We start from the raw sequence: 18,545 nt of genomic DNA, 5'->3' as shown, positions 1-18,545 counted from the left end.
TTAGCTAACATTGCCAATTCATTCCTAGTCATTATTAGTTTTTTATCTTTGCATCATCATGCCTTGAGATTATCCAACAAAGTGGTGACCTTGTAGTATTACAATTTGAAGCTGCTCTCACATCAAGCACAGCCAGACTAGAAGTTGGTGAAGTAGTTGGAGCATCATCCTAGTGAATCCCTCTATTCTTCAATTTGCTGCCTTCCTCTTTTTATTAGGTTACCTTTTTTCGTCTGGTTGGCAGGATTATCTATCACATGTGCTAGGAATGGTCATTGAGGGATTTATGTTTGTTCCCAATTTTCAACAAAGATCTAAATGACTGTGAACCAAAAACCTCAACTTATGTCATCTCCAACAGGGACAGGATCACTTAATCTGCACAATTCCACTGGATGAAGGAAGACAGTCAGTTTTTCAACTTAGCTTGGCTGAGGAAAGTTTTGCAAATTTTACAGTGTGACAGTTCATGAAGCAAAGGTTACATTCCCAACTTTTATTTTTAATACAGGTAGATTTACACTTCCTAATGAAGGTAGTATTGAGAAGTCTGTTTACCTGTAAAGAGGTTGCAAACATCATTCTCATCTTTACAAATCATTCATGGTATGGTTGAGAGATGTAATTTTCAGAGGTTATAGCTACTATGTCTCATGTTGAAGATAAGTATTCAGCTTTTCACATGATACAAACACCTTGCGTTACATTCCTTAGCTTAGGACTACATCTTAAACATACAATTAAGCTTCTTGAGACTTGGTTCCTAGCTTCTTTCAGCCACCAAATACTCAACTCCTGGACGTTATAAACACACTAACACATTCTGGGACCTTAGACATTGGTTTCCCACCTACATTGCAATTGTTAACACAACTGAGGGTCTAGAGAGTGCACATGTTGTAGAACTACCTATTTCTGTCTGACAGCCAAAAGCCCTATGATCTCAAGAACGTCAAGAGTGATGATATAGGGCTTGTACTGTATGTATATGATTAATAAGTTTGTATGAAAAACTTGTGTTGTACAGACATTGTTGGGTTATTTTATTAAAGAATGGTAAAATATTCAAAATTTCTTTTATCATACTAAGGTAAAAAAAAAAAAAAAAAAACATTGAGACATGGCATTGTAAATAGCACCCTGGCCCAACCATGTCAGTGTACAGTACTGATTTTTCTAATGCTTAAACAGGTTTATATAATGTGCGTATTGATATATTGTTTTGGGATTAGAGCCTAAAATGTGATAGCTTAAATATGGAATGAGGAAATCATACCTAATGTACTGAAGAAAGGTGACCTGACAATGTGGTAACTATTAGAGGCATTTGCACTTACACTGGTTGCAATGAAAATGAACAGTGTGCACATTCCCATATGCTGTAGAAAAAACTGAAAAAATGCTCGAGATACAAACCAGCTGGTTTCAGATAGGCAGGAGTTGCACAGCGTAAATATTTGTGTTTAGACATATTGTGCACCAGTGTATGGAATTTAAAAAATACCTGTCTGATGGCTTTCATTGATTATGAGAAGACACTTGACAGCATCATTATGGAAGGTCTTGTGTCACTATGGCATTTCCATTAAAATATGTAAAGCTAATTGAAATTGTCCGTGAACAAAGTAAATGCGAAGTTCATGTTGGTGGGACCTTGTTGATACATAGGGATGTTAATTCACCGTTACAGTTTTCCCTCCCAGATATTTTATAATGAAAAAGTGGTTAGACATGGAAATGCAAGTCTAAACAGTGTAAAAATTGAAATTTGACAAGTTTTAGAATAAACAAAGCATCATACCTTAATCAGCAAAACAAGATTACAAAGGATGCATTCTATTATACAATACCTAGAGAGATTTGACTTAATACTGTATAAATCTAAGAAAACAGAAGTAACGAGGGCAGACAGTGCACAAATGGGTGAAATGACATTAGGTGAAGAGAGAATTAATGAGGCCTAATCTTTCAGATATTTAGGAAAAATAAATAATATCCAGTACAGGTTCTCTTGAGTTGGAGTATAGTGAATGAATGACAATGGCAAATCAAACAAGGGGCAGGCTGAAAAAGATTTAGAAAAATTAAGTAGGCTGCAACCGCAAATGAAAGTGAGTTTATGCCTAAGTCGAGTGTGATCTGTGAGTTATAAGGACATGAATCATAATATGACTACCAAACTAAAAGATTTTGCAAATTTGAGAATAAAGCTGTTGCCCTTCTTTGTTATGTACTGCTTTCAAGGATTAGGTTTGTTTTTCGTGTAGAATTTTTGGAAGGTTAATAATACCCTTGTTTCCAGCTGTGATTCTACTGCCTCTATTATCATATCTACTGTATCTTGCAATTATTTTAGGCTTAGTTTTATTCATAAAAATTTAACATTCACTGGACTCATGTTGGTCATGACCACTGCTGACATGTCACAACTCCATATACAGTAGTTGCTTGGTTACTCAATTCACAGAATACATATCTTGAGTCATTATTGCACATATTTGGCAAGTTGGCCATATTTGCTGGCGTTTTTGCTTTGAAATGGCCTAGGAATAACTCTCATTTCTAGATTTTGTCCTAGTATACAATGTTTTGATTTCTCTAGGTAAGTATTCCCCACTTTATTTTTGCCACCTCCTCCTGTTTTAGGTGTTACCAAATCTTCTTGGAGAATCTGTTTTGTCAAATGGCTCTTCATCTCTTGGTAATAACTGTTCCTTGCACAGGAATGAATGCATTTTGATTTTTTTTTTGTCTGAATGTCCTATACAGTATATAAGAATAGTTTCTCAACTGATTCATGGGAAAGAAACTTCCAAAACTCTGTGATCTTGCATTGATCATCAAAAGGTAACAAAATATTAATAAGTTCTAAGGAGGATGAACCCCATACTGATGGGCCATCGTGAGGACTTGTGCCAAAGTACAGTATATGCAATGCTCTTAGTGCCTTGATGGTTATCAGTCTGTCAAGTTCAGAACCAGTACAAGAAGCAGAGCTTGATGGAAAACCACCCATTGTTCAACCATGTCCACTGTCTGAATCCTGTTGGTGAGGATTCAAGCTGCCCTCGTTATTCTTTAGATAGCAGACAGTTTTACCATGAAAACAAAGGCCATACGTATTGGGAAATGATTGTTTTTTTTTCTCTGTACAGAGGTATTATAGCAATCCCCACATCAGTGAGAGATTTCAACCCCAAGACCATACACTAAATACCGTAGTATGAAGATTTTGTTACACAGTATGTTTTGCTAAGGAAAATGGACCTTCTAACATGGATATTTTGGTTCATAACTTTTTTGGTAATTTTGGCGTATAAACTTTTTGGCATACTTTTTATGTGTTCTATTTCTGTTGCAAAAAGTTTTGTTTAAAATTAATTACTCTGTGGTGGATGTTTAAAATTAATTACCTTGTGGTAGGCTTAAAATTAATTTCCTTGTGGTAGATATCCCTTTTTTCTAATAGCAATTCTAACTAATATTTAACTGTGACACTATTGTGCCTTTAGACAATGTTCTACTGAATGCACAACACTTCAGCTACAGTTACTTCACTTAATTATTAATTCTTTTAACAACTGCTTTATGTAGCCCAAACTATCTAGACTTTTTAAGCAACAATAGGAAAAGAAAGGTCTGCACACAACTGCCTCATTTATGTACTGGTATACCTAATTGTTTTGCATAGGTTAAAGTATATTCCATAAATTAGGAATTTTACACGAATTTAGCTATACAGTATACTGTACTGACAGAATTAGAAAGATTGCCAAAAAGATTATATTTCTCCATTGAGAAATCAAGAGTTTGTTACTTTCTACAACCAAAGCTAAATAAATCATTTACCAGTACTTGCACAGGAAAGGATAAAGTGATTGCATCCTCTTGTGGTGCCAGACAACCCTTAGAGTAACTAAGTTCAAGCTCATAATTTCAAATTAATTCATATATTTGTTATTTTAAATACGAATTTAATATCTTTATTTTAAAAATTAATAGTTTTACATCCGTTATCAGGAAATAAATCTTGTGGCATCAAAACAGCCATGACAGAAGCCCCTAAAAGTTTGTGGGTCAAATAAGCCTGCCACATAACATATTGTGCTAGAAGATTTTCACCAAAGTCCTAGATTGGTTCCACTGTAAGTTGCTCATAGCTAGTGGTTAGCTTATGATGTAAAATGATGATTATTCTGTGGACAATGCAGATTTCCAACAAATTTTCACCAAGAGTATCCTTGGCTTAATTACTCCTACATATTGCAGTTGTGGGATCTGAGTGTGAGGAAAGATTGGTCTCCAGACCCCTAAAACATGACACAATAAATGTGGCGAAACTCATTTATTAGTGCTTGTGGATCTGAATTTTTAATGCAGTTTCAAAGGCAGAACCTTTATACTATGGATATAAATCAAGTTTTCAGTAACAGGTGTCTGGGCATATTTCTGAAAACAAAGTATATATCTTTTTATTCCTGGCACAAAATCAAGTGTACCTAAGTAAGAATTTTTTTGATATTGTTATGCCATCTGGCAACACACCAGATTAAATTTAACCAAAGTTATAAAAATGAGCAAGAAGGCCACGAGTTCCTACTGCTGTATTGTAGATAAGACAATTTAAAAGCAACATCCAAAACATGTAACACAGTATATCATGCCATCTAACAGGAATGCCTCGGAACTACCGTAAGCAACTGAATGCACTCTTTTAGTTGTTTTTGTATTGCTGTCAAGTTCTCTCCATCTGACTGGCCTGTTTTCTTTGAACCTGTAACTTGCTTCGTTATGGTTTATTGCTACTTTAGTAAATTTGGCATTAATCACATTTAGCTATATCATCCTTGCAGCTGGGCTGGAAGTTTGGACAATTTTAGAGCTAATGGATGTGAAATCATTGGTTCACATAAAATTGTCTCAAAAGATCTTCATGGGCATTGGGCCTGCAGCTCATCACAGTCTGTTATTTACTTATGTTCATTTCCTAAATTTGTACAACATACAGACAATGTACAGGATCTTTGAGATCTGTATTTTTCTAGCCACTAAATACCACACCTTTCCACCACTTCCCCACTCACATTACAATATTTCCCCTGTACTCTGGCAATGAATATTAACATTCTATAGTCACACACACTTCAAAATCTTGTCCATTTTTCCTTTTCAGAGCTCATGGTCTGGTACAGTAGTCCAACTTTTTTTCCTAGATTACCCAAGAAATTTTTATAGTGCCCTCCTAATTTAATCTCTGCTTCAGAGTTCTGTGTCTCAAAGGTAAAAGAAATGTTCTAGCCATTCCAAGGCAAGCCCTCTAACTTAAACATGGTTCTTTATTTACGAGTCTTTAACTTTTGTTCTTTTTTGTAAAAAAAATCTATTTTCTTGATGCATTTGAGGCACTAGTGAGTTACCATCACCTTTCCATTTCCAGTAAATGACTTGTGGAAACTTTTCCAATTATTGTTTTCCTTTGCTTCCTTTCCAGTCACCAGAAGATTTATTTTGCTTACATTAATTTTGTGTTCTAACTTTCCATTATGCTCTCCTACTTTTTTAAAAATTGTAAGCTCTTCCTTAGAATCCCTTGCATCTTACAGCTACAAAGACAAGCATATTCTGCAGAGCTTTGTATTTTCCTCGATCCCTGTAATACTTTTTGAAGCGCATCATTAAAATCCACAAAAATGTCGTATAGTAGCGCCTTATCAAGATCCACAAATACGAGGTATATCTCCTCCATTTTGCAAGGTACTCTTCCTGCAGTTGCACTACAGTCTGTTGTTGACCTGTCTAGCATGCAGCCATCAGTTTCAAGTTTTTCTCATCTTTTCCTCAGCACCTTCTCAAATATTTCTCAAATAGTTCCACATTGCAGTGCAACCCCTTTTCTTTTGTTGATAATTATTATAAGGCTCTTTGCCTACCATTCTGTTTTTATCTCTTCCTTTGCCATTTTTCATGTTGTGGCTCAACTCTTCAGCCAAAAAATAGTTTTCTTGTCTTCACAAAGCCCTTGAAAATGGTAGTTTTATTTTATTTATAAATGATTTGTTTAACCAGACCTCTGAACTCTTTTAGGATTCTTCTTGGGATGGAAAAAGAAGGGGGGAAAGAATACGTAAAAATTAAGCAATTAAATAAATAAATAATAAAAAAAAGGAAAAAATTAAAATAAAATAAAAATTGAGAGGGAAAGAAAAAAAAAGGAAAAGAAAGGAAGGGAACAAAAGGGGGAAGATTATATTTTATTTATCAATATAATTTTGTTTAAGAAGAATATCCTTTATTGATTTATTTTGTAAATAAGTATTTCTTTCATGTTGCCATCTGGGAGTCAATCAAGGTATGTTTGATTGTTATTGGGCTGTTACATCTTTCACAAGTTATTGGATTTGTGTGTGGAGTTGACATCAGGTGACCATGTGTGAGCCTGGAATGTCCTATTCTGAGTCTTGTTAAAATTACTTCATTAATTCTTTGCTTTTGGGTAGAAGAATGCCGCCTTTTAACTTCGTTCTTAATTTGTTTTAGTTTGTTTTGAGGGGGTATATTTGTCCAATCATTTTGCCAATCCCTATAAATTAAAGGTTTAACTGATGCTAGCCAGTCTGATATGGGAGCTTTCGTAGTAGTTGGTGGGACTGTACAAGCCAATTTAGCAGCTTTATCTGCTTTCTCATTACCCTCAATGCCTACATGGGCTGGGATCCAACAAATTTGAACTTGAAGGCTGTTTGTAATTAACTGATGAATTTCTCGTTGAATATTTTGGACAAGGTGATTATTTGATTTAAATGATCCTATTGCTTCAATTGCACTTCTTGAGTCGCTCAATATGAGTGCTGAAGGAATTCCTTTTTTTTTATATAATCTGGAGAGCCAATTGTATGGCTGTTAATTCAGCTGTAAATACTGATGATATTAGAGGAAGGCCCATTTGGATAGTTTCATCACTTGAATAGGCTGATGAGCCTACTCCAGCTTCATTTTTGGATCCATCTGTATAGATTATGAAGGGATTACCCTTCCGTCATATGTGTTCCATGGCATGTTGATGGTACATTTCTGTGTTGAACATAAATTTCTTTGAAAGATATGATAAATATGTGCATATTTTTGCCATTTTTAGTGTCCATGGTATGATCCGATTTATTTCTTGGGTAAATTTGGGTATCATGTTATGTAAATTCAATAGTTGATTAGTTTATTTAGTAAATGAGTTTTGATTTGGGTTATTATTTGTATTTTGATTGAGAAATTTATTTGATTCAGGAGATGTGCCTGCTTGAAGGGATAAGCCTCTTCTTAAAGTAATTAGATCTCTGTAATATTTTAGAGGCAGTTGGCCTGCTTCTGCTAGGATAGAGACGGAGACGAGCAGAAGGCTCCTGTACATATACGCACTCCCTCGTGATGTAAAGCATCTAGAGATTTAGAGTTGCTTCTGAGGCAGTTGAATAAATTGGACAGCTATAATTTATAACTGATAGTATTGTTGCATTGTACAACATTAACATTGTGTCTCGTCCTGCACCCCATTTGGTGTGTGAGATTTTCTTTAATAATGTAAGGGCTTTAGATCCAAATGGTAGTGATGGAATGTTAAGTGGATGGAAAACATTCTTTGGCTTACCTGCACAACAAGCTCATATAGGCAGAAAATAAAATTTTTAGCAACAAGAGCATCCATGAGACACTCTGATGAAACATAATTTAAGGTTTCAGGGAAGATCAATTTCAAGGAGATATCCAAAGGATTTTGTGGGAAAGCTTAAGTTCTCCAATATGATCAAGATAAGTTGGCTTAACTTGCTGTTGAAAGAACGGTTAACATTTTCTGGGTATTCAAGTTACTATGAGACGTTTTTTCTTCTCTTAAGAGGGTAATGAGAATAATTGTTCTTAACAAAAAGAAAGGCCACTGATTTGAAGTTTCCTGTCCTCTCCAACAGACGCACAATTGTTTTACTAGTCTTGCCTCTAGCTTTAGTTGAGGGTTGGAAGGAGAACCTTTTACTCCTCAAAGGTTTACTAGTGGCTTCACTAAAGAAATTTTACTTGAAGATGCCCATTAATAGCCCTAGGAGCCCACAGCTATAGTCATTACCAGATCAGTGAGTAATTCATCCAACTGCCCGCAAGAATTGGTCTAAAGCTTTCATGGATTCTTTCAAGTCTTAACTATACCATCAATATATATATATATATATATATATATATATATATATATATATAATATATATATATATATATATATATATATATATATATATATATATAACATATATATATATATATATATATATATATATATATATATATATATATATATATATATATATATATATATATATATATATATAAATATATATATATAAATATATATCAAGCATACCCCAGACTGGGCAGACTTTAAGGTTGGCCAATTTAAGAAAAACACATCAATGGAAACAAGATGTGCAAATGCACATGGTGTAAGAAAAAAAAAATTCTCAATTTTTTCCTACCTTCCACAGGAAGTTGAAAGTGACTATTCACAACCCTGTGTGGGGCCTCTTTTACAAGACATTCATAAAAATATGTTACTTTGACCAAGTTGTATGTTTTTTCTAATAGTTCATTTTATTTTTGTAAAATTATAATTACAACTCACACAGTATTATAACAGATAGCCAAAACCCTGGGTATATTTATGAGCAAATAAATAAAAAGACGTCCTGGAGCTGCAAATATTTGGCCAAAAATGAGTTCTTCAGACAGAAAACCCATCTTTTAGAGCTTCCTAGTCAATTCCCTAAACTGTACTTGATTGAAGCCATTTTGGATGTATTGGTATCCATATGCAGTAATGCCATGACTTACTTTTCAGAAAAATTCTTTATTCAATGCACTTAAAGACCTTTCTTTGTGGAAAGAGCCTGTCTCATTAAGAAGGACTGGCCAGAGACAGTATCTTTTGTTTAATGTTAAGAACACTGTCATCACTGAATATCTGAAAGAGCTATGCATTCTACAGTACTCCATGATTTCATAGGGGTGAACTTTTATTGATTTTCACAGGAGGAGGACTGCATTCCACATGCCATATGTGGAATGCGGAGGAGGCTGATTTGTGCCAAAAGCATGAAAAACCCAAATGAGAGTGTGGGGATGGGCAGATAGCACTCAAGAAAAACTTTAGCATTATAAAAACACTTGTTTACTGAAACCTCATTAACTCTACCTTTCCCTGAAAACCAATCTATGAACGAGGATGATGGGCCCATCAAACTGTGACTTCAGAATATTGCAGAGAGGAGAGATAATGATGGGAGCAGAAATCAATCTTTTCCAAAGATAGAGGCATCTTGCATGTACAGCAAACTTTGTACTTCTCAGAAAGGGACAACAGGGCTCAGATGTAAAACTGCAGTTTGTACTCTACAGATGACCAGTGATATGAGACATGAAGGCAGATACCCAGATAAGTTATGCCTTCAGAGTGTCAAGAATATGAGGGAAGATGATGCATGATTAGGATGACAAGCCACATGATCCCTCCAAACAGAAAGTACGTGTCCTAATGCAATAACAGATCCCAATGGAAACACATCAAGATGTTCATAAATGATATGACAAGTTAAATCTAGTAAAGTAGAATGAATAGAATAGAATAGAGAATTTAGGCCAAAGGCCAAGTGCTGGGACCTATGAGGTAATCCAGTGCTGAAGCAGAAATTGACAGTAAAAAGGTTTGAAAGGCGTAACAGGAGGAAAACCTTGCAGCTGCGCTATGAATTAACTGTTAAAAGAAGGTGGAAAGTAAGATTGAAGAAAGAGAATATGAACAGAGGTACAGTAAATGGAATGAAAGAGGTTGCAGCTAGGGGACAAGGAGACGGTGCATCTCCAAGTACCAGCTCAAAGGATGGCAGCAAGCTCCAAGTTACAGTATATTTAAAAACGTATTAAGAGGAAAGAACATGTATATCATGTCTTTTTACCTACAGCTCATCCAAATCAACATGAACCACTGAGAGAATAATGAAGCCCAAAATTAAGTGTCTGGCTGACAGGTGTGAGGAAAAAGGTAAGAGGAAGTCCTTCTCTCAAAGGGTTAGAGTGGTGATTACAAATGGAGCCACAATTAAATCACAAGAAATGCCAAGGTTGAGTCATGATTACAAAATCCAGGCAAATGACAGCCAATGTCTAGAATGGGATATGCTGCTGATAAAAGCATGGAGCTAGTTGACTCTTGCAGGAAGCAAGAACCAACAAAATCAGTCTTGAAATTCAGATCCACTGCAAATGTGTTCTGAAGGGGCTCATAAGGAGGATCAGTCAAATTCCACAGCACCAATGTCAGATCCCAGATATAAGGTTTAATCAGTGACCTGGGAACAGAGTACCAAAGAAAGTGACTAAAGATCCCAGATATGATCAGCACCCAAGTAGAACTCATGCAAGATGAAAAGACAAGAAAGGGCAGCCATGTAACTCATGACAATGACAGTTTCTAGATAACCATAAGCAAGATGAAATTGAGTATGTAATTGGGATTATCTATCAACCAGACCATTAAACAAAAATCTTGCCCACCTCTCTTAGTGCTAAATAGGATGGCAATAGTTGCTACTGAAGCCTCTGTCAGAGTCATTTGATAAACTATACTCGAGGTGCAAAGACACTAGACAATTGTGAGATCAGTGAAAATTGAGCCACTTTAGGAGTCTCCTCCAAAGGGAATAGACTTTGGCACTGTTGACAGCTACCTCCTGGTGCATGATAAACCACTCCTCAGTCCACACACCAACAGGCAGATTTACATAAGAGATAGCCAAAGTGCAAATAGTTGCAGGTTTGCTATTTGCTTTAATGTCTACCTTCGTAAGAATCCAACATATTCATACATTTTTAGCAGCTTTATTGAATATCTGAATTGAAAACTTAATATGCTATGTAAGGGTATATTTTGGATCATAATTTTAAACATTTTAATAGCACTTCTAATTGCTGAAAATTACAAATTTCAGGTCATATTGCACAAAATTCTGATATGAAAACATTTGTAGCAAAGAAAATTAGTGCTTTGTAGAAAGTGATATGACTGCAAATTCCATACCTCATAAAGATCTGAACCTATCAGTGTACATTGCATAGTGAACCTGCTTGGTCTATATGATCTATTGCATGTTTTTTTATGTAGTTCTGGGGTAGATTTATATTTTTTACATGAACATTTTATGTATCTTATGCATAATTCCATGAGGAGGCAGATCCAAAATTGGAGGAAATTTTATACAGTACAGTATATATTTGTTGACTGAAACAGTCTTTTAGCTCTAATTTAGAAAAGTTGTGTGTCTACTTAAGTAATCCCTCAATTATCTGGATCGCCATTACCCAGAACTTGACATTATCCGACACACCCAGACCGGGAATCAAGGCCCCAAAGGTGTATGATACAGTATGTATAAAATTTTAAAAATTTTAAAAAACCTCCCTCTGATAGTTGACAATGCGGCCCAGCCTCAAGAAAATAGTGGTAACACTGCCTACACTCAAACTGGCTGAGAAGGGTTTTGGGGGGTGGGAGAGGCCTCGAGAAGTTTCCTTGGAGGGAAGGGCCAATAAGGATGTGTACTGTAGAGGAAGGTTTATAGAAAGGGGTTTTGGAAGGTGGGTGGAGCTGGGGAGCAGTTTCTATGGCTGGGAGGGGGTGGGTATGCAGTGTTGGATGGGTGAAGAGGGCTAGGTAGATCTGATTTGATAGAGCTTGTTTGGTTTCGTGTTTTCATGTTTATGATAAAGTAATTTACATTTTATTAAAGGATATGTACAGTACTGAGATATAGAGAGAGAGAGAAAATCAATAACCAAGGTGTTTGCATTGAAGTCTGAGTACAGTAACACAGACACACACCTTCACTAATCATTTAATGTTTTATGCTACTGTATTCTCATTTATATATTTACTGTATTCTCTCATTTTTTATTTTTTCAGACCAAAAGATAAATGCAATCATGTGCATAGGCTGAGAGAGAGAGAGAGAGAGAGAAACAACTGAGGTATGTGCACATTGAAGTCTAAGCACAGTAACACTTTCATTCCTTTACTTTTTATTGATATTATATGCTACAGTGTTCTCATTTATATTTTTATTGTATATTCTTATTTTTAATTTTTCAACTGCATGCGAAGGGTATATATGTATGCACACACTCATTCCATGGCGACTGTTAACTTGTTACAGCCTGTTTGGTTTTGTCTCGCCTACATATGAAATTTGTATTTTAAATATTTTTATGGTGATTAGAGATGAAATATCATGTGGTAATATACCCTCTGGTGTACTGTATGATATGTGTGATAACCATACTTAGAGTAAACTAAACTTGTAATGAAATATGGTACAGTAAATTAAGCAAAACAGGAAAAAATTTGGGAACGTACATTGGCCCTCCATTCCTGCTTGGTGTTGTCTAACTACAAACAAAATTTACTTTTTAAATATTTTTACTGTGATCAGAGATGAAATATTAACAGTGATAAAATATTCTCTTGTATACTGTTCTGATATGTGTGGTAATCATACTTAGAGTCAACTAAACTTAATGAAATATGGTACAGTACAGTAAATCAAGCAAAGGCCCCCCCCCCCAGAAAAATGCATCATGTCATACAGTAATGCACTAAGAAACAAACTCAGGAACATTCAGAGCAAAAGACTGCTACTGGCTCAAAAGCTTGACATCACTTAACACGTCCATGATACGTCAAATTGTTTTCACTTGTTATTGGCCGATATGGAATGCATCATAAAAGATGCATGGGTGGACAAGTATTGTCACTGTTGTTTTTTTATTCTGAATGGCTGGTAGACATAGCGTCATAAACATATGACATGCTAATTGGCTACATCCAGAAAGTGTTGGTACACTTGGTAACAAAGACCATTTTCTCTCTTCGTGCTTGATCAGTCATGTGTGTGAACTGTTTTTGAATGGACAGCATTTGAACCTACTCATGAAGCATGTGGCATTCTTAGCAGTATCTACAGCATTGCAGGTCAAGCTTGTGTTGTGTGTTGTGCTGCTGACTGTATGGCCGCACATCCTCAGAGGGGTGAGGAAGGTATTGACCCCTAAGCAAAAACTGGAAATTGTTGAGAGGATGGGGCAAGGTTGAACCCGGTCACGTATAACAGAGGAGTACGGTACTGCCTGGTCAACCCTACATGATACTGAGACTTCACAGGACAAGTTGAAGAGATACACGATGGAATTTGGTAAGAAGGTGGCCAGGAGTAAAGCCCACAAGGTCGTGGCAAAATGCCATTATGACGACGATGTGGTTTCGGCAACAGTGGGCTGCTGGTGCGAACGTTCACGGTGCTGAACTGAAGGCTGCTGCTTTGAAGTTCACAGAATTAACTTGGTCGAAAGCTCTCCAAGCAACATGGTTCTGCTTTATGTGCAAATGCTACAGGTGGGCATCATTGTAAACCGGCGGTAGTTGGACATGCAAAGCAACTACGTGTCCTTCGTGGGCTGATGAATAGGTTTTCAGTGATTTGGTATTATTCGGCAAAGGCTTGGTTCACCATCAAGATCATTTCCAGTTGGTTCCATAATAATTTTTGTAAGGTTATTCACCATCAGACACAGGACCTTGGCATTGCTAGACATCAGGTGAAGGCTTTGCTTCTCATTTACAATGCGCCTGTGCATCATAACACAGTCCAATTGGTTGTTGACGAAGGTCATATTAGGATCATGTATTTGGCCCCACCCTAATATGACTGCACTCATTCAGCCAAAGGACCAAGGTGTTATTGTTGCACAAAAAGGCTATACCGGAGGAAGTTCCTGGAGGAGGTGATGGTACAGTATTACTGGAGGACGAGGACAAGAAGCAGCAAGGCTTGGATACAGGGGGGGGAAAGGACACTGGAGAATCTTCGAAAGTATTCATTTAAGTCTCCTATCTACAACTTCGCCGATGCTTGGAAGGACGTCACTGTAGAGATCCTCAACCATGCCTGTAACCGAGTTCTGAATGAAGAAGAGGCCATGATGGACCTCCAGGGGTTCAATGTCGAAAACTTCCACGCCGCACTCACTACTGGAGGAGACAACGTTCCAAAGGATGACGTATGGGAGTGGCTGGATGATGATGATGATGATGGTGACCCTGGCTACCAACTTCTCTTGGACAACTAGATAGCTGTTGCAGTTGCTGGTAAGAAAGAAGCGGCTGATGACGATAACAACAAAGATGAAAACTGTTTCACAGTGACTTCCCCATATAAGGAAATACGAATGGCCTTCAACATAGCTATTGAGATATTGGAGAGCCTTGGACTTGGCTGCACAACTTTGAATTATGAAGGCTTAAATTGCCAAGCAGAATCATCGTTCATATCATCAAATTACCCTTGACAGCTTCTTCAGATCCTGAGACTCCATGCACCCAGGCCCATCGCCATTCACTTCTTCAGTAACTCAGCCCTTCAGCTTGGAACCGCAGCTAAGAATCGGATGTGTCATTGCCTCACTTTGATGACCCTGACCCTCTAGGCACCTTTTTGCCTCTTTCAGCCCCTTCACCACTCCATGTCTCCCAGGAGTCGAAGGAGGCAGAGGAAGATGGTGATGATGCCAGGTTCGAAGACTCGGTTGAGCTGGTGGAGAAGGAGGAGGTAGAGGAGGACTTGTAAACCTCCTCACAATTTTTAAAACATCTGGCCATATCAAGCAAGAAAGTCAGCGCACACAGGTAAGTGAGAGAATAAACAGTATTTTTATAGTGCTATTAGAATTATTCTGATTAGTGTAAATTATCATAGTGTACTGTATTGCATCACATATGAGAAAAAATTTTTATGAACAATATGTATTTTAAGTGTAATTTATGCAGTTTATTTTGTTGAGAATATGGGAAAATAAGATAGATAATCACTTTTTGCAAAAAATTTTAAGTTTAAAGTGTGATGGTTGTTGTTTATGATCATATTTAGTGTTTACAGCTGCTAAAGGAAAATGTGTAGCCCACCAAACTACATGTCTTGTATTTCAGAAAAAGAAAGGGGTTGCTTTGTTTTTAAGTGTATTTATGGAGTTTATTTTGATACAAATACATGTATAGACAAATATGGCATATAATTGCTTTTTGCACAAATTTTCAAGTTTAAAGTGTGATGGTTATTATTTATATGTATATTCAGTGTTTACAGCTCCAAATAAAAAACGTGTAGCCTACCAAACTAAGTATCAGGTGCAAGAAAAAAGGGGGTTGCATTTTTGTGTTTAAGTGGATTTGTGGAATTTATTTTGTTACAAATATTGGAAAATAAGATAGGTAATTGCTTTTTGTATTTTCAGTTTAAAGTGTAATAGCTGTTGTTTGGAAAAGTGTTGTACAGTATTGACAATGTTAGGTGAGGAAGGGTAGGGAGTTGCCCTTGCATCACCCCTAATTTTTTTACTTGTCATTATCATGACTTTGACATTATCTGACAGGCCCTTGGTTCTATTAATCCAGATAATTGAGGGATTACTTGTATTTTTACTACACCATGCCTTACTATCAGTCATGATGAACTGAAGGTGGTTAACCACATTCCAAACTTTTCAAAGTTGTATATGAGGCTGAACTGTATATCTGACATCTGCCAGCTAGAATAGACAATAGTTGCTTTGTACAGTCTCAAGGTTAGTCTGTCTGCTCCCCAATTGAGATAATTTTTTTTTTATCAAAAATAATGCATTTGGCTTTCATACAGGCGATATGTGTATTCTGGTTCAGGGGTGTGTTAAAGATTATGCTCAATAACTTTGGTGTCTGACTTATGGGTATGTAGTAATCTCTACTCTTTAAGTCAGTCTCTTCATTTTTTCATGGTACATTTTCATAAAACGTAATTGATGTTGTTTTTCCTTTGGAAAATTGGAAACCTAGCACTGTAGTAAGGTCAACGTGTCTTTTATTGTAACATTATTGATAATATGTTTGATGTGTCTTAGTTTTGATGCTGTAGTATATAACAAAATTGTCCATGTGCATCTTGTTGCTAGTATAAAGAGGGTGTTAATAAGGAGAATTCCCTAGGGAACTCCATTTTCAAGTGAGCAAATATCAATATGCACTTGTTGGGTATGATCTGTCATAATGTTTTCAGTCAACATGTATAATATTTTTGTACAAATTTTTAATACAGAGTATCCATGTTGTGTTATAGGCTTTTTGCATGTCAGAGCAAATAGCCATTATTTGTTTGCATTCAGATCCTCCATGGATGCGACTCCTAGATGGGATAGCGAGCCATTATTTGTTTGCATTCAAATCCTCTATGGACGTGATCTCCCAGATGGGATAGTGAATCTATAGTCAACTGCAGTTCTGTGATCCAAACTGAGTAGGTGTCAATATCTTAATTTATTTTTGAGCCATGAAAGACTACAGAATTATAAAATGTGTGATTTAGCTAATGGTGCTACATGTTTCGTCATTTCAAAACAAATATCATCTCTATCACAAGCAGATCTCTTAAAATTTGAAAGGCCATAATCTAATTCTTCCATAGAAAATTTATTTGGTTTAATTAAGTTTTTATTTTTCAAAAATATTCGTCTATAGGTGAACCAACGAAGTTGGTCAAAGAGGGGCCCCCCCAATCACCTTACACTGTTTCTCGAAGGAAACTTGCAAATTATGGATACCTTTTCCTTCGATCTTAATCTGTTATAATCCTATCAGGTATTTTATTTCCTTGCCTTTTTCTTATAAAAATAGCAGAGTTTAGCTGTTCATGCTTCTTTTGAAAACTGTAGCTTATTTTATAAGACATGAAGGTACTGTATGTGAGCAAAAATTAATTTACCTGCTAGGAGCTTCCAGTAAGCCTGTTAGTTGAAAATTATGACCCTGCAAAGAACTCCTCCCACTCCAACTGAAGAACAATGGTAGGAGTCTTGGCTTACTTTCAGGGAGTGAGTGCACCCATAATCAGTCACACCTATGGGTTGAGTGCTACAATGAAAGGATTTATTGCCATTTTTTCTGCTGGGAGAATCTGAAGATGATGACTGATCAAGAGGGACACTTCTGTAGGAGGATGGACATCAGTCCCAATGGTCGTTGCAATGAGGGGAACGGAAGGGTTAGTTTTCGTGGGTTGAGCATCAGGGAAAGAGATATCAAAGCCAACACACTGAGTGCACAAATCTCACAAATGACAGGATGCAAGTCAGACAATGGGGAAGCTCCAACTCTGTTAAGCAATGGACGTGTTGTAAACACCTTAACAGCAACAGCACGAGGATGGGAAAGAGAAAGAGGACAATCAGAAGGCTAAGCATTCATTAAAGAGACTGACTAACAACAGCTGATGAACTCTGAGGACCTTGCAAGAACACAATGCTTTACTTGTCTCAAAAAGAGTCCACAGGCTACAACATGCCAATAGTGAAACTGAGGTAGCAGCAGAAGACATTGGTGGATGAAGCAGGTGAGCCAGAGATATAAAGGCAGAAAAAGAGAAGCAATTGTGGATGCAGAAATATCCCTTCCCACAGTAGCCAGGTTGGCAGAGGCCTCTGAAGTGCAAGTGGTAGCAGCAGCCACACAGGTGCCTCCAGAGTTTTTGCGATTTGTTTCACAGCTCCATGACTTCACAGGGATGAGACATGACTAAAACTGTGACATCATAGAGGACGATCTGCTCCCTGATCGAAGGCACAGGTGAAAAGAGACATAGCCATTGGAGGAAGACAAAGTAGCCATAAGCCTGTAGGGTATCCTCCATGAGAACAGGAACCACTGATCCACAGACTTATCTCAGTAAATCATGCATGACAGCTAAGGAGAACAAACATTCATGAGAAGAAACATGAATGAACTACAGCTCCACATTGGCCAACCTATACTATCACACTGAGGCATGGCAAGTAAGCAAGGTAAACTATCAGCATTAAATCACAAATGAAAGCAGGTTGGCCCCACAAAGATAATAAATATGCAATAAACAGAATTCACATTTGGAAACTCTGTTAATTTAAACACTTAAAAATATTCAGTACAGTCAAAGTTGCTAAATTCTCAATCCCTGCTGAAAGAATATCTAAAAAAAAAAAAAAGGGAAAAAAATACGAGAAACAGCATAAACAGAGAACCGAAAGTAGCTGGCCACTATGAGAGAGACTGTTAAAATCAAGAACACAACTTGGCTAGCAAAGAATTACATAATGTTATTATTCAAAATCCTGTAAGTGGCTAGCAAGGAATTTTATCATAATATTACTGAAAATCCCTTAACACAATAGGAAACAGAAAAATGATGAATGAAAGATAAAAATATTTTTTAAAGTTTAACTTTGAATACTACATGAATCTTAAAAAATAACACTGAACAGGAATTTTCATAATCATAACAGCCTCACAACAGAAGTTAGTTAAGTGATGGCTCCCAAACAAACCACAAGTTGAAAACCATGTATTTTACACACTAGTAAGAATGAAATTAACACAATAAATCAAAAAGAGCATAGGACTTAAA

The 18,545-nt window shown here is 36.5% G+C and overlaps 1 protein-coding gene and 1 long non-coding RNA gene across 5 annotated transcripts in view; one reads left to right on the top strand and one right to left on the bottom strand.

The window, feature by feature from the left end:
- Syx1A (Syntaxin 1A) overlaps positions 1 to 18,545 on the bottom strand; it is a 426,953-nt gene that overhangs the window by 44,206 nt on the left and 364,202 nt on the right. The window lies entirely within an intron of this gene.
- LOC136843134 (uncharacterized) overlaps positions 1 to 18,545 on the top strand; it is a 113,680-nt gene that overhangs the window by 50,329 nt on the left and 44,806 nt on the right. Inside the window, exon 2 of the long non-coding RNA XR_010854461.1 lies at positions 11,993 to 12,057. This is a non-coding gene — a long non-coding RNA (uncharacterized lncRNA). The remainder of the gene's footprint in view (positions 1 to 11,992; positions 12,058 to 18,545) is intronic.

Source organism: Macrobrachium rosenbergii, chromosome 11, assembly GCF_040412425.1.
Source record: "Macrobrachium rosenbergii isolate ZJJX-2024 chromosome 11, ASM4041242v1, whole genome shotgun sequence".
Taxonomy (NCBI): Eukaryota; Metazoa; Arthropoda; class Malacostraca; order Decapoda; family Palaemonidae; genus Macrobrachium; species Macrobrachium rosenbergii.
Note: the sequence above shows the minus strand (reverse complement) of the source record. Positions and strands in the feature narration are given on the sequence as shown.